General features: G+C 35.0%; 1 protein-coding gene and 1 long non-coding RNA gene across 3 annotated transcripts in view; one reads left to right on the top strand and one right to left on the bottom strand.

Annotated features, from left to right (window-relative positions):
- The window catches only part of ADGRB3 (adhesion G protein-coupled receptor B3), a 721,652-nt gene that overhangs the window by 534,822 nt on the left and 172,821 nt on the right, over nucleotides 1–14,009 (bottom strand). The gene's annotated exons all lie outside the window — the stretch shown is intronic.
- Nucleotides 7,837–9,332, top strand: LOC118500238. Its single transcript, XR_004902790.1, has 2 exons — nucleotides 7,837–8,694; nucleotides 8,906–9,332. It is a non-coding gene; the product is annotated as an uncharacterized LOC118500238 (long non-coding RNA).

The following is a 14,009-nucleotide window of genomic DNA, read 5'->3' as shown; positions in this document are numbered from 1 at the left end:
TTTTGAACAAAGTGCTAGAACATCTTTCAGTAAAGAACTACTTGCTGTCTTATTGAGATTACATTTTACTAAATAAAATATGTTATCCAGACAGCAGAGAGTTAAGTATAATTATAACGGTAATTTACTTAATCTATACACCACCCAGGCAGCCAAATTGAGTAACAAGAAACACCTGCATTATTTACCTCACATCATATAACTGTAAATTAAATACATTTTTATTAAAGATATATTTAATTGAAAGTATATTATCCATCCATAAATAAATTGTAAATATCATTGCTATTACTCAGTATATAATGTGCCTTTTATACATTTTAATAGATGTGGTTCCAGTCTCATGCAATTAAAGCCAAATTGTAAAGACTCACATTATTCAAATGAGCACATGATTGAATGGAAAGTTACATCCACAGAAAGTGCTACAAAGGTCTGCATGGAATCATGGAGTGGGTGCCCTAAGAAGCAGGTGTAACAGCATGTGCATAGATTTTGTGGCGACTGGGAACACGAAGCTTTTAGGGCCTAAAAGTCCACTGTTGTTGGACCACAGAGAAAGGGGCTAGAGAATTCAGGGCATTACATGCTGCACTAACAAAGATGATGCATCATGTTTGTGAAATTATATGGCCATTTCTGACAAACTTGTAGACTACAAAGCAAAAACACCCCACCCATGAAACACCTTAAAGCAAACATCATTTTTAACCCAAAGCTCTCCGGGAAGCTTAGCAAACGCCAGCTCATCCGTTTATGCTACATTAGAACATGTCTTATCTGGTCCGGAATAAAGCAGAGTAGTGTCCTGTCTTTTTGCTTGCATCAATGTTTGTTTCTCTTCAATTTTTTCCTCAGCAAACATGTGTTATTTTTGCCATATGAAAATTTTCCTCTTTTATCCCCACTTCCCTCTCCAGCCAGTTTTCTCATACTGGTAAAAAAAGAAAATAATCACTTCTTTTCTTCTGATTCTCAGCCAGCCCTCTATATTACAAACACTACTGTCAAATCCTAGCCCTCATCTTGATGCTGTCAGAACCACTTGGCACACTTGATCGCGCATTATAGTCCTCACTCCTAAAACACTGGAGTATTAGAATACTCACATGGTTTTCCTGCTAATAAGTGGCTTGCTGAAAATAAGTCCACTTTTTTGCCTTCTCCTCATCTCTCAGACCTCACAACATACAGTCCCTAAAACTCAATCCCTAGAATTCACTTCTTTTCCATCCTTACTACTTTGGGGAGCTCATCCAGTGTTGGGGCTTTAATAAAACCCATATATTGATGGCATCCCAATTTATATCTCCAGTCCTGACCTTTTCCCTAAATTACTGTTCTACTTGAAATCTCTAGTATGATGTCCCATTAGGTGTCTTCAACCTGAACATATCTAAACCTGACCTTTCTGTCCAAATTCTGTTCAATCCTATTCTTTCCCCTTCTCACTGGTAAGTCCATCTTTGCACCTGTTCGAACTGAAAACAACACAGCCATTTTGACTCTTCTCTTTTATAGCCAGTGGCCAATGGCCAATCCTCCAACAAATCTTTTAGTTGTATCTGCAAAACACCTCCAGGATCTAACCATTTCTCACCACCTCTACTGCTATCACTCTCAAAATCACCACCATTTGTCATCTGGGTTATTACAAGGGCCTCCTGGCATACCTTTGACCAATTCCAGCAATCAGGTAGATCTCCTTAAAATAAATCAGATTACATTATTTCTCTTTTCAAAACCCTACAAAAGCTCCCTGTTCCACTGGTGTTGAAACCAAATGTCTTCCAAAGTCTACATAGACTGTCTCCTATTCCAGCTCTGTGTTTTTCTGATGTTGCCAAGCTAACTCCCTTGCTTTTACTTGTGCATAGCCAGTACTTCAGGGTTTTAGTTTTTACTTTTCCCTTTACCTGGACTATTCTTCTTCCACATCACTTCACTGTTCACTTCCTCTCCCTCTTGAGGTCTTTTTTGACAGTGAGGCTTCCAAGACTTTCTTTTTCAAAGTGTAATTCCTGCCCCCACAAACCTTCTATTCTTTTCCTATTCTTTCCCTCCACAGCAAATGTCCCTATATAATAGGGGCATCCCACCTTTTGGTGTCTCTGGGCCACACTGGAAGAAGAGCTGTCTTGGGCCACACATTAAATACACCAACATTAATGAAAACAAAAAAAAATCTCATAATGTTTTAAGTAAATTTATGATTTGGTGTCAGGCCACATTCATAGCCATCCTGGGCTGCACACAGCCCACAGGCTGGACACCCCTGCTACAGCATACTTTGTACAGTACTTACTTCTTTTAAATAATATCTTGCCTTACTAGAAAGCAAGCTCTCTAAGGGCAGAGGACTTTGTTTGGCCCACTCCTGTGTTCCCAGCACTTAGAAACTGGCACAGAGTGGACATTCAGTAGATATCAGCCATTTATATAAATAAATGAATGGTTTCTTCATATGAAAAATTTTCTGCTGGATGCAGGGGCAGTTAGGTCTTGAGAGGTTATTATAAAAAGTGTATTTTTAAAGTTGTTTTTTAATCTGTTTTTGATGGGGACCCCAAAAAGCCAGACTTATCTTCTGGTGGGCAGGCCCTTTGTAGTAAAGGCTTCCCTACTAGGTGAGTGTTCTAGGAACCCACCTGTATCAGTGTACCAGCTGGTGTTTTTGTGAGAGGCTGTGTTTGGCTTTAGTAAATTTTTTTGAAGACCTTCAGTGCTTTTGCATGTTTCATAATGCCTGGTTTATGAGTGTACCTGGCCACACTGTGTTGAGTGTTCAGCAGTTTTTTACCAAAAAATGGCATGACTCCTGTGACCTACCCTCCCTATTCACCTGATTTCATCCCAGGTGTCATTTTTTGTTTCCCAGCATGAAAAAGTCCTCAAAGGGAAATGTTTTACTGATGTGAAAGAGGTGAAATAAAAAATGGCAGAAGCACTAAAAGGCATCAAAATCAGCAGTTTAAAAACTGTTTTGAGCAGTGGAAAAAATGTCTTAATCAGTGTATTGCATCAAATGGAGAATACTTTGAAGGTGGCTGAACTTTAAACATATAAGAATAAATATACACTCTTTTATAAATAAATTCCATATGGGGAGTGAAAGAGTTATAATTTCATTATTGTTTTATACACATATGTATATATGTATGTATACCCATATATGGAAAAATTGTTTATATGTTAAGCATTATACAATAAAAAATTTAAGTGTCATGGATACATGTAGAGCACCTAGAAAAAGCAAATGCCAATCCTCCCTTAAAGAACATATCTGCAGTAAAGGTCATACAAATTGTCAGGTGAAAATGTGTGAAAACAGGTGCTCAGGTGCTCACAGTGACATGAACAAAATACATGGGGAGGAAAGTCACCATGAGCACAATTCATCAACAACGATGCACCAAAAGTTAAACCATAACTTGACCATATGAGGTTCAGATTATAGAAGTAACTGGATACATGTCATAAACATATTTAAAGGACTAAGGATTCAAATATGAAGTGAAAGTATTTGAAAGCAAGAAGGTATTATCGAAAAATAAAAATATTAGAAAAAAACTGCTAGAAATGTTTTGTATAATGGTTTGGGTGGTGGTTGCATGAGTTTATATGTATCAAAACCTAATGAATGAATTGTACACTTGAAATCAGTGTAGTTTATTTTATATAAACTATACTTCAATAAAAGTGATTTTAAAGGAAGTTATAGAGAAGAGAAATATGGTCATTAAAAATAAAGATGCAAAGGATGGTGTGAACAGTAGTTTAATCAGAATATGTAGAGTAGTGGCTTAGAAAATAAGACTGAAAAAATGATTTAAATCCTTCAAAGAGTAATAAAGAAAAGAAAATATAAAAGAGAGGTTAGGTGACACGGAGAACAGGATAAATACCACTTAGTTCTAACATGAAGTTCAAAGTGAGAAAATTGATACAATTTAAGATGGGACATATTCAAAGTGACAATGTTTAAAACTTTCTCATAGCTGATGAAAGACATGAAGCCTCAGATGTAGTAAGCACAGCCTATATACCAAATCAAAGACATATAAAAATTCCACTGCTAACTAAGTGCATAGCAGTAAAACTTCTGCACACCATGCCAATAAGGAAAACATTAAAAGCTGTCAAAGAAAAATACTGTAAAGGAGTAATTATTACAAAAGATAGAAACAATGGAAATAGGAAGATAGTGGAATAAAATTCCCAGTTTTCAGAGAAAATAACACAGGATTAAATATCTAACTCAATTATCATATAAAATAAAGTGATTACTATAACATTTTTATATAACACCTGAGTGAGTTTACCACTAACAGAAGCTCCCCGAAGGAAATTCTAACCTGACAAGTCATTAAGCAAGAATAAAGATTACTTGTTTTAATAAAGCAACTAAATTTCTTTTCCCTGTTTTATAATATACCCCATTCCAAATATATTTTTAATTTCCTACTCAAATCACATAACAGAGAACATCAAACATAAACAATTTTGCATCAACATTGCTAGTCACTGATGTGATTATTAATGAAAATATGAACAACTCCAAGAAAACCAAAAACAATAATATAAAAAGGAAAACATATTTGCTTTTGCATTACCTTAATAAGCATTTCCACTTTTTAAATAAGTCATAGATTAGTATACCTCTCTCCCTCCCTCCTTATCTCTCTCCCTCTCCCCTCCCCCACTCCCTTACCCTCTGTCTCATCTGTAAGCTCCTAAAGAGTAATATGGGAAAACTCACTGAGACTTTCTCCTGAGTAAATTTTTTTCCAGCATAAAAACAACACTTTCTCATTCAAAATGTAAAGATATCTAAAGTATGAAAAGTATCCATTCTTAACTTGCTCCATTTTTTCCTATGCACAGTATTTTCAGAATCATGATCATATAGCTTCTGGCATTTTGTGTTGTAAACCCCTTGGTTAGTATGAACAGCACATTTACCAAACATCTTTTAGTGTCTACATGGTATCACACAGTGGCTGAGCAAAGCCTGCCTTCCCTTGCCCATGTTAAGAACCTCTTCAGTTGCTGTAATTATTTGACAGTGCAATCATCTTTGTGCCTAAAACATTTAGTGCTTTATGTTTATGCCTTCCAGTTAGATTCCTACAAGCAGAATGACATATTCTTTAGCTTGGAAACCCATACAGCTTTCTTGTAGGATGTAAAAGGAAATGATGCTTCCAAAGATTCTTAACTTAGTGGACACACAACCTCTTCAAACTGTTACTAACTTTAATGACCAGAGAGTCATTTAATCCAGCATCTAAAATGAAATGCCTCATAAAATGCCTGAATGGCAATTTCTATTTCTCAAGATCACTATAGAGTTTCTTAAGGTATAGTCCAAGGCTCTCAAAATGAAACTTTATACAGAAAACTTATAAAAAATATTGTATCTGCATGATGAACTATTTCTTTCATGTGAGATCTGGTCGTTCAAATAGACATCAGATGGACCTTGAATAGCAGCTACTGAATTTTAATAATAAAAACTGCTAAACAATAAGAATATTGACTTTTAGAGGACACAAAAACTCCATTTGAAAAAAGCTTTTAACTACTCTTATTCTGACAATGCATCTCAACTATATTAAAAAAGAGGTATTTAAATGAAAAAAAATGAGAAAGAGGAGGTAGTAAAAAATTAGATTCTTTAATATCCAAATGACTACACCAGTCTCCTTTTGATCACTTTATAAATTCTGATAAACTCTAGAATTCTATGTGTTAAATTATAATTATTTCATTCTTCCCAAAATTTTCTCTTTTCATGTCTCTTCTGAATTTTTTCACTCATCATTTTAGGGATGATGGGAAAGGTTACATAAAAAGTTGACTATTAAACTGTGCTTAATATATCTAGGAGGATACTTGAGATTAGTTTCCCTTCTCTGTATTCTCTAAATGCCAGCAGCCTTCTTTTTTCTGGCCTCACAGGCACACACATAACCAGAATAACAACACACTCAGGGCCAAGAAGCTGGAGTCAAATTTAATGATGTCACTAGCTCTCTGATGCTGGACAACACACATAAACTCTAGGTGCTTTAGGTTCTCCACCAGTAAATGTGAATAGTAATAGTGCTGACCTGCTGTGTATATTGTAAAATACTAAACAGATAAATATCTGTCTGAAGAACAGTGTCAGATACATGCCACATATAACTCATATTTAACTGGTGTTATCTGTAGCTTTTCAAATATCCAACTGCACTGTGGAACTAAATTCTTTTGTTTCTTAATAAAATGCATGTCAGAAATGTATAAATCACTTCATTAATACAACAAATGTTTAAATAAAACAATGTAGCTTTGCTGTCAGTTGAGTCTATTGAAATGATCAATTCTTTTCTGAGCTCTTTCAATGTTTATAACACTATGCTGGATTTTGTAAAGATTTAAAAAGTGAGAGGCAGGTCATATATATGGTCCATTTCACTTAACACTTAAAATTTATATGGAAACAAATAACAAATAGATGAGGCAATTAAGTCATGCCATTGAAAAATATACCAAGTGATGAAATGAGACTATTGACAACACATGACAGTAGTGTTTGACTAATATTTGTATCCGAGTCATAAGTATATTAATTAAGATTGCTTTGAGTGAATATCATTTATTCAATTCAATATATATTCGAGAGTGCTATACACTAAGTTAACCAATGCAAGGTTAGAAAAAGTAAGTAAAATGTAGTGCCTAACTTTTTGGTGCTTACAGACTACAGGTAGGATAAAATTAATATGCAAATAAATATAGCATGAAGCACAGTGCTATATGTCATAAGAGAAGGAAAAAAAATCAAAGAACCAGGAGCTTCAGTCATTCATTCATTTATTAGTATTTGTAGAGCATTTGCTATGCCCAGTGTTTGAAGTGCTTAGAGTATGACAGCTAGATTAAAAATTGGCAAAACTCCTTTTCTTCATGAAGACAACCTTTATGAAGTTTGCATTCTTTTTTTTTTTAATTTTACTTATTTATTTTTAAAGAGGGAAGAGAGGGAGATAGAGAGAGAGAGAAAAACATCAATGTGCGGTTGCTGGGGGTCATGGCCTGCAACCCAGGTATGTACCCTGACTGGGAATCGAACCTGCAACACTTTGGTTCACAGCCTGCACTCAATCCACTGAGCTACGCCAGCCAGGGCTTCTTTTCTTTTTTTTAAAGTTTGCATTCTTATTGGGGCACAAAATTTACATCCTGGCCAAGTGACTGAGTAGGGATTCCTGAAAGAGGTGGCATTTGAAGAAAGCCTGGAACAACAGGCCACGGAAAGCACTAAATAGTGTGGAGAAATTGAGGATAGAGATGAAAAACGGTCAGGTGGTTAAATGGTCATTGAATGGGAAAATGCAGTTTTCAAGGAGTGAAACAGGTGAAAGGCATTCAAAAGAAGTGTGTGAGTGTTGGGGAGAGCACATCTAACTGGCAATAAGCAGTTTGTTATAAATGAAGACTGGCTTGTTCCATTGCCTTCAAAATTAAGGTAAGAGAGACAAAGAAGTCTTTACATGCTGAAAGCTGGCTAATTTCCTTAGTGGAATAACAATGTTCCACTCATTCAATCATTATTGTTGCAACAGATGACAGCTGTGAAATTTCAAGATAAAGAATCATCTGCCATGTGCGTTGTTCCTTGTAAGTCAAATGTTTTATATACTGAAACATACTTATCAATCTTTTATGGAAACACTGTAGATATTTTTGAAATTTCCCTTTTTCAGAGTTGGTTTTCTTTAAGAATTTGAAAGAGAGAAAGTCTGGAAGATTTAGTAAATAATGGAGATGGTTTCTTGTTCTTGAATTTTCCCTATTTCTTACTTTTGTATTGGAAAAATATCATAACATTTTGGGGGGTTTATTGAATCAAGATGAGAAGACTTGATAACTCATTATGGGTCAGTAGATAGCTTAGTATGGATAATTAGAGTTGCAAGTGATAAATAATTAAACCTATATTTTATGGGAGAGAAATGAGGTGCCTAAAAGTTTCAAGGAACAAAGATTACTTAGGTAATTGGACAACTAGCCAGGACCTCAACTTATTTATCCTTTCCGATAAAGTTTTCATACTCAGTTACACCACTGACCCTAAATCAACATTTCCCCCTTTTAGTATTTCCCATCAAACCAAGCTGTTTCAATTCTCCAACTGTGCTTTCACATATCCCAACAGCTGGAATGGAGGATTCTTTGCCATGCATGCTTATCAGTCCCCGGCTCCCTCTTCAACCCTCATTAGGGGAGGTGGGAATCAAGCTTCCAATTTTGCGTGAAGGTATGGTGACATTAAAGGTATGAGGGAATAAACCATACCTAACTCCCAAGTCTATGCTTGTATTCACTCATGCTGCAAGGAGAATGTGCAGACGGAGAAGGCTGAGAGCCAGAGAGACAAGCAGATAATTTTCATTCTTTGCTCTCTAAAGTTGTTGGTCTGTGAGCTTCTTACCTAACATAGCAAAGGAGAAGGAATTGGTCCCAGTTACTAGAGCTATTGTATCCCTGAGTTTGGCTGCCTAAAAAAACTAACCAACCAACCAAAAGAGTAAGTTAGTTCTTCATTTTCATTTCTACCTCCATTCGCCTCCAGGCAAAGATAAAAATCATGACACTAAACATTTCAACTAAACAGCACAACAGTTATTTTATAAAAATGAGCAGGTTGCCCTGGCTGGCATAGCTCAGTGGATGGAGCGCGGGCTGGGAACCAAAGTGTCCCAGGTTCGATTCCCAGCCAGGGTACATTCCTGGGTTGCAGGCCATGGCCCCCAGCAACTGCACATTGATGTTTCTCTCTCTCTCTCTCTCTATCTCCCTCCCTTCCCTCTCTAAAAATAAATCAATAAAATCTTGAAAAAAAAAAAAAGAGCAGGTTGAGGATGACAAAAATGGTGGAAACCAGATCATTAATTATTTGTTTCTCAAAGTTCTAACATGTAACTTTCCTGTGTTTATAACCACTCTTTCTAATTGCCTCTCTGCTACTTACAAATGCACTGGGCAGACTAAAACTTAAAACCAGCTTAAGAACTATTACAAGACCCATTTTCTGGAGCCATTGTGGGTGTTGCTGGGTATTACACTACATATTTTCCTACCTAGTGCTTGTGATGCTTTAACTTAAAAGTACTGTTTTAAGCATTTTAGTTACATACTACATTAAACATCCTTTTTATACTCTACAGGGTTACTGGCCTGAAAAGAGTATTCAAATATAGGGGAGAAACTAGCTACAGGAATAAAAATAGTGCCTTAAAGGGAAGATAAGCAAAATAATGAGTCAAAAATTTTATACATACTACAAAAAATAAAAAGAATAAGTAACTTTTCACCACTAATTACCTCATAATTGATTAAGTAATCCCTTCCTTACTGGGATTTAGAGCAAGCTAATCACTGAATTTTTCTTGTTTTTTTGTTTATTAACAAATATTTATGAAATGCCCACAATGGCCCAGCATGTGTTGCTGCTGCTGGGTTAGCCTCTAAGGAATACAGAGGTAAGTGAAACGGGTGCTTTACACTCAGAAATTTTAGTCTAATAGGGAAGAAAGATATGAAATACAAGTATATATTGTATTGAAATACAAGTAGATATTGGGTTTTTTTTTTTGAGGATTAAAGCCAGGGGTTATTTTAACAAATCTGTTTGGATTAGGAAATTTTCTCTACATGTTTCCCAAGTAATATTTTGGAGAACGGCATTTAGCAGAGTCATAGGATTAGTGAGTTGGCAATAGGAAATTTAGAGACATAATGGTAGGGTATCCAGAGGTGAGTTTTGAGGGGATGACAGGAGTCATGAGAAAAGCTCAGGTCTGGGCTGGGGAGTACCAGCTGAGCGTGGGGCAGATGGTGCTAATGCAGCAGTGCAAATAAAGCATCCCAGGGAAAAGGACTGGGATGCTTGATTAAAGGGAATAAAGGGAGCACACATGTGCAAGTAATCCACACATCTGTTTAGGGTGAGGCCTCTTTTCTTTCATTCACTAGTTGTAATCTTTGTGTGATTACACTATCAACTTTCAGGCAAAGTAAGGAGAAGACAACTGAACCTTTACTTCAATATAAGAGGTAGTTTGGGATCCATAAGTATTTACAGAGAAATAAATAATATACTGGTTTCATAAATAAGAATTTGTAAACCAAACTAATTAGAGCAAGGAGAAAAAAGCCCCCCTCTTTAATCTGTTTGTCATTAATAGTGCAGGAATTATTTCTGCTCTCCTGTAGAGCTAATTAGAAATCAATTTTAGATAATTAGATATTAATACTCTGTTATGTTTTCTAATAACTCTCCATTTAACAGTGTCATAACTTACCACAGATTCTTAATATTTTCATGATAATAAGTAATAACTTTTATTCTAATAAGCAATGGCTACTTGTACCAAACTAAATATTCCTAGGTCTATTTCAGATTTAAAACATGGAGATATGTTATAGAGTCCTTAAACTAATTAGTTAAAGTCAATTTAACTTAGTTTGCTAATTCAAATCCATAAAATATTTTCTTTTCATATAATATGACCTCATTTGTATAATTCAAGTAGGAATTTTTGTGTAATTTTATTTAATCTTTCACTTGATTCCAGGGATGGGTTGTTGTTTGATTTCTTTTGGACTTTAAAAAACTGAAAACAGAAGGAAGAATGTTGGAAGACACCTTCCTTGTACCTGCTGACACAAGTGAGGATTTTCCCTCAAGGTGTGCAGTGCCATCAGCACCAGCAGACAGCCAGGCGCACATGTGCTCCAACACATGGGGAAGGGAGTGGAAGTGACATGAAAACATCCTGTTTTAAAAGTTTCTCAATGTTATTAAATAAACTACAATGTCAAAAGGCTTGTTTCCTATTGCCATATTTTTAAAAATACTTTGTTCTAAAGTATTTTTATAGTCTAAAATTATGACATATTGGACCATTATTATTTCTGAGAAACTGCAAAAGATTTTGGAAGTTCTTTGTTCTGATGAGGATTATACTTTGCAACCAACTGTTTAATATTTAGAGCTGAAAAGCTTAATATTACTCTAAAAGACAATATATGAAATGATTTTAAGGGTCTGGTGACTAAGTCTATCAACTTGAGTATGACAAATACATGGAGTATTGTGACATGTTTTTAAAAGTGTCAAGATACTGCATAACATATTAACTAAATTATTGCATTCTTTTACAGAATATGTAAAGCAATACAAATATTAACATTTTATGTTACATTTTTGGCTGTGTATCTTTAACATATGTATTTTTATGCAATTATACATGCAAATCATATTTAAGGCCAGAGATTTTTTTCCTTTGGCTGAATTTCACAAACTTGGAAGAGCTTCCATGGAACTGTTATACTCACACATACTTAAAAGAATATAATTATCAAGAATATATAAGTACTCTTGATAATGAAATCAGTCATAAGTGGGTATCCTGAAAGTTGAATGCTTAGTATTAAAAGTTTTTCTGGATTAACAAAAATAACAGTAAGGAAATAAAGAAATATTCTCTTTGGGAAGTTGATGGGAAGGAACTCCTAACTAAATAAAATTATACCTAATGCTGCTGTTTTACTTCTTCCATAAGTATTAGATAATTTCAGCTTCCTTTTTCAAATTTAATCTGTTGACTAATTATGCCAATGCTATAATTACCTTTTTTTTAAGATTCAGAACAAAATAAGGCCCATTTTTTTTAAGATTTGGTATTTTGTTTGTGAATACCATAAATGAAGGCAGAGACTAAGAACTAAGTTCTAACTTAAACTCTGCTGAATACTCAAAGCATTGAGCACAGGGCAGTGACGGGCTGGCTAAGGGATGTGAGACACATTCCATCATTCACGGTAAGTCAGATTCTTCTGTTCAGTCTGGTTCCTGTGTGCTCTGAGTTAATGTGAGCCTGCATACCTGCTATAAGGGAATATTGGGTCCAGTAGGTGTTATTTTTAGGAGCCTGTTTGTAACTGTGACTATTACACATATTAGCTTACACTACCAAGCACAGTTTAGTTCAATGGGTACAAAAGTAGTTTGCCATATTGAGGACGCTAAGAGCATTTAGATTATCTGGACACCATTCTTAAAGAAACCCTAAGTAACAACCTTCCTACATTGCCTGGTGGGAGCAACATTCACAATTAAGTAACTAATAAATGATTCTTTGTAATAAGAATAGCCTTAATCTGTGATACAGGCCACTGACTTTTATAGTAATTTCCAAAGGAATTTGTCACATTAGGCAAGGCACAAAGGACAAATAACCTTGACAGGGTTACTATTATCTGTAAAGTATTATTAAAGTACTTAAAATTTTTCTATTACCATTGGCAATTGATAGTCATCTAAAATGTACATATTTGCAAAGTAGATATTCTTTTCAAAAGTTAAATCAGAATAAGCATTGAGATAGATTAAGCTACTATCAATCATATTTTAAAAAGTAAATATTTCTATTATTCATAAGCTTTCTGCTGTCCACAGGATCAATTTCAAAATCTACCATCCTGACATTTAAGGGTCTTTATAATTGGATCCCAACCACATATATCACTACTCATAAGGACTCTAGCAATAGCCATGTTAACCTACTAATGTACTCGGTGTCTCCCCAAAACACTACACATTGAAATCTCATACTTTTATTCATGCATTTCCCTTTGCACTTCTTGGCACCAGTTCATACCCCATGATCCATAAAAGTACTGGCCAAATAATTTGAATTTTGTTATTTATCTACAACGACAACCACAATTATGTCTTTCTCACTAAAGTCTTAAAGCATATACTGACTCAATCACTCAAAAGTGTGTATATACTTAATAACATATCAGCTTTGTGTATCATCCTCTTTATCTGTCATATCACATTTCTCCCATAGCATCTGGAAAAGCTTTGTCTATTATGATATTCCATAAGCCACTGTTAAAAAATCAATTGATTTATCATAAAAATATCCAACACTAAGTAATCAAAAAATACAAATCCTAGTCAAGATTCATGTGGTTTATTCTGTAAGTAAACTTAGGAACTTTTGTTTGTTTGTATACAGATGTAGAAAACTAACAGGTTTCCAATGCACAGAAAATGCAAATACCTCTTAATTAAAAGGTTCTTATCCCAAATTATTACTAAACAAAAGAGTGTAGTTCCAATGAAGTAGAAATGTGTAGAAGTGTGTTGTGTTGGTATTAAATTAGTGTTTAGTAGTATATTTCATCACTAAAAATCTATTGATCAGCCCTGGCAGGTGTGGCTCAGGTGGAGCATTGTTTAGTAAACCGAAAGGTCACGGGTTCAGTCCTTGGTCTGAGCATGTATGAGAGGCAACCTATCAGTGTTTCTCTCTCACATTGATGTTTCTCTCCCTCTCTCTCTCCTTCCCTTCACCCACTCTCTAAAGGTCATTGAGCATGTCCTTGAGTGAGGATTAAAAATAAACCCTGAAAGATGCAGGAATGGTAGTTCTCATCATGTGCTTATTAATTTAAAAAAATCTATTGATCATGTGAGGTTAAATGAAGTTGTTTTTAATCAATTTTGGAAGATTATATTTAAAATAGCCATCATAAAAAACAAAGAATGCAATACCATAAAATAAACCTATATATTTTTTAACTTTTTTTATTGTTGTTCAAGTACAGTTGTCTCCTTTGCCCCCGACCCTTGATCCTACCCCCCTTTGGTTTTGTCCATGTGTCCTTTATAGATGTTCCTAAAAACCCTTTCCCATCTCTCCCCCATTATCCCCTCCCACTTTGCCTCTGGTTACTGTCAGTTTGTTCTTTATTTCAATGTCTCTGGTTATTTTTTGCTTACTTGTTTTTTTTGCTGATTAGGTTCCACTTATAGATGAGATCATATGGTATTTGTCTTTCACTGCCTGGTTTATTTCACTTCGCATAATGCTGTCCAGTTGCAACCATGTTATTTTCATTAAATAACTTAAAATCATGGTTAAAATTCCTAAAGCAGATGT

The sequence above is a fragment of the Phyllostomus discolor genome, chromosome 4 (assembly GCF_004126475.2).
Source record: "Phyllostomus discolor isolate MPI-MPIP mPhyDis1 chromosome 4, mPhyDis1.pri.v3, whole genome shotgun sequence".
Lineage (NCBI taxonomy): Eukaryota > Metazoa > Chordata > Mammalia > Chiroptera > Phyllostomidae > Phyllostomus > Phyllostomus discolor.
Note: the sequence above shows the minus strand (reverse complement) of the source record. Positions and strands in the feature narration are given on the sequence as shown.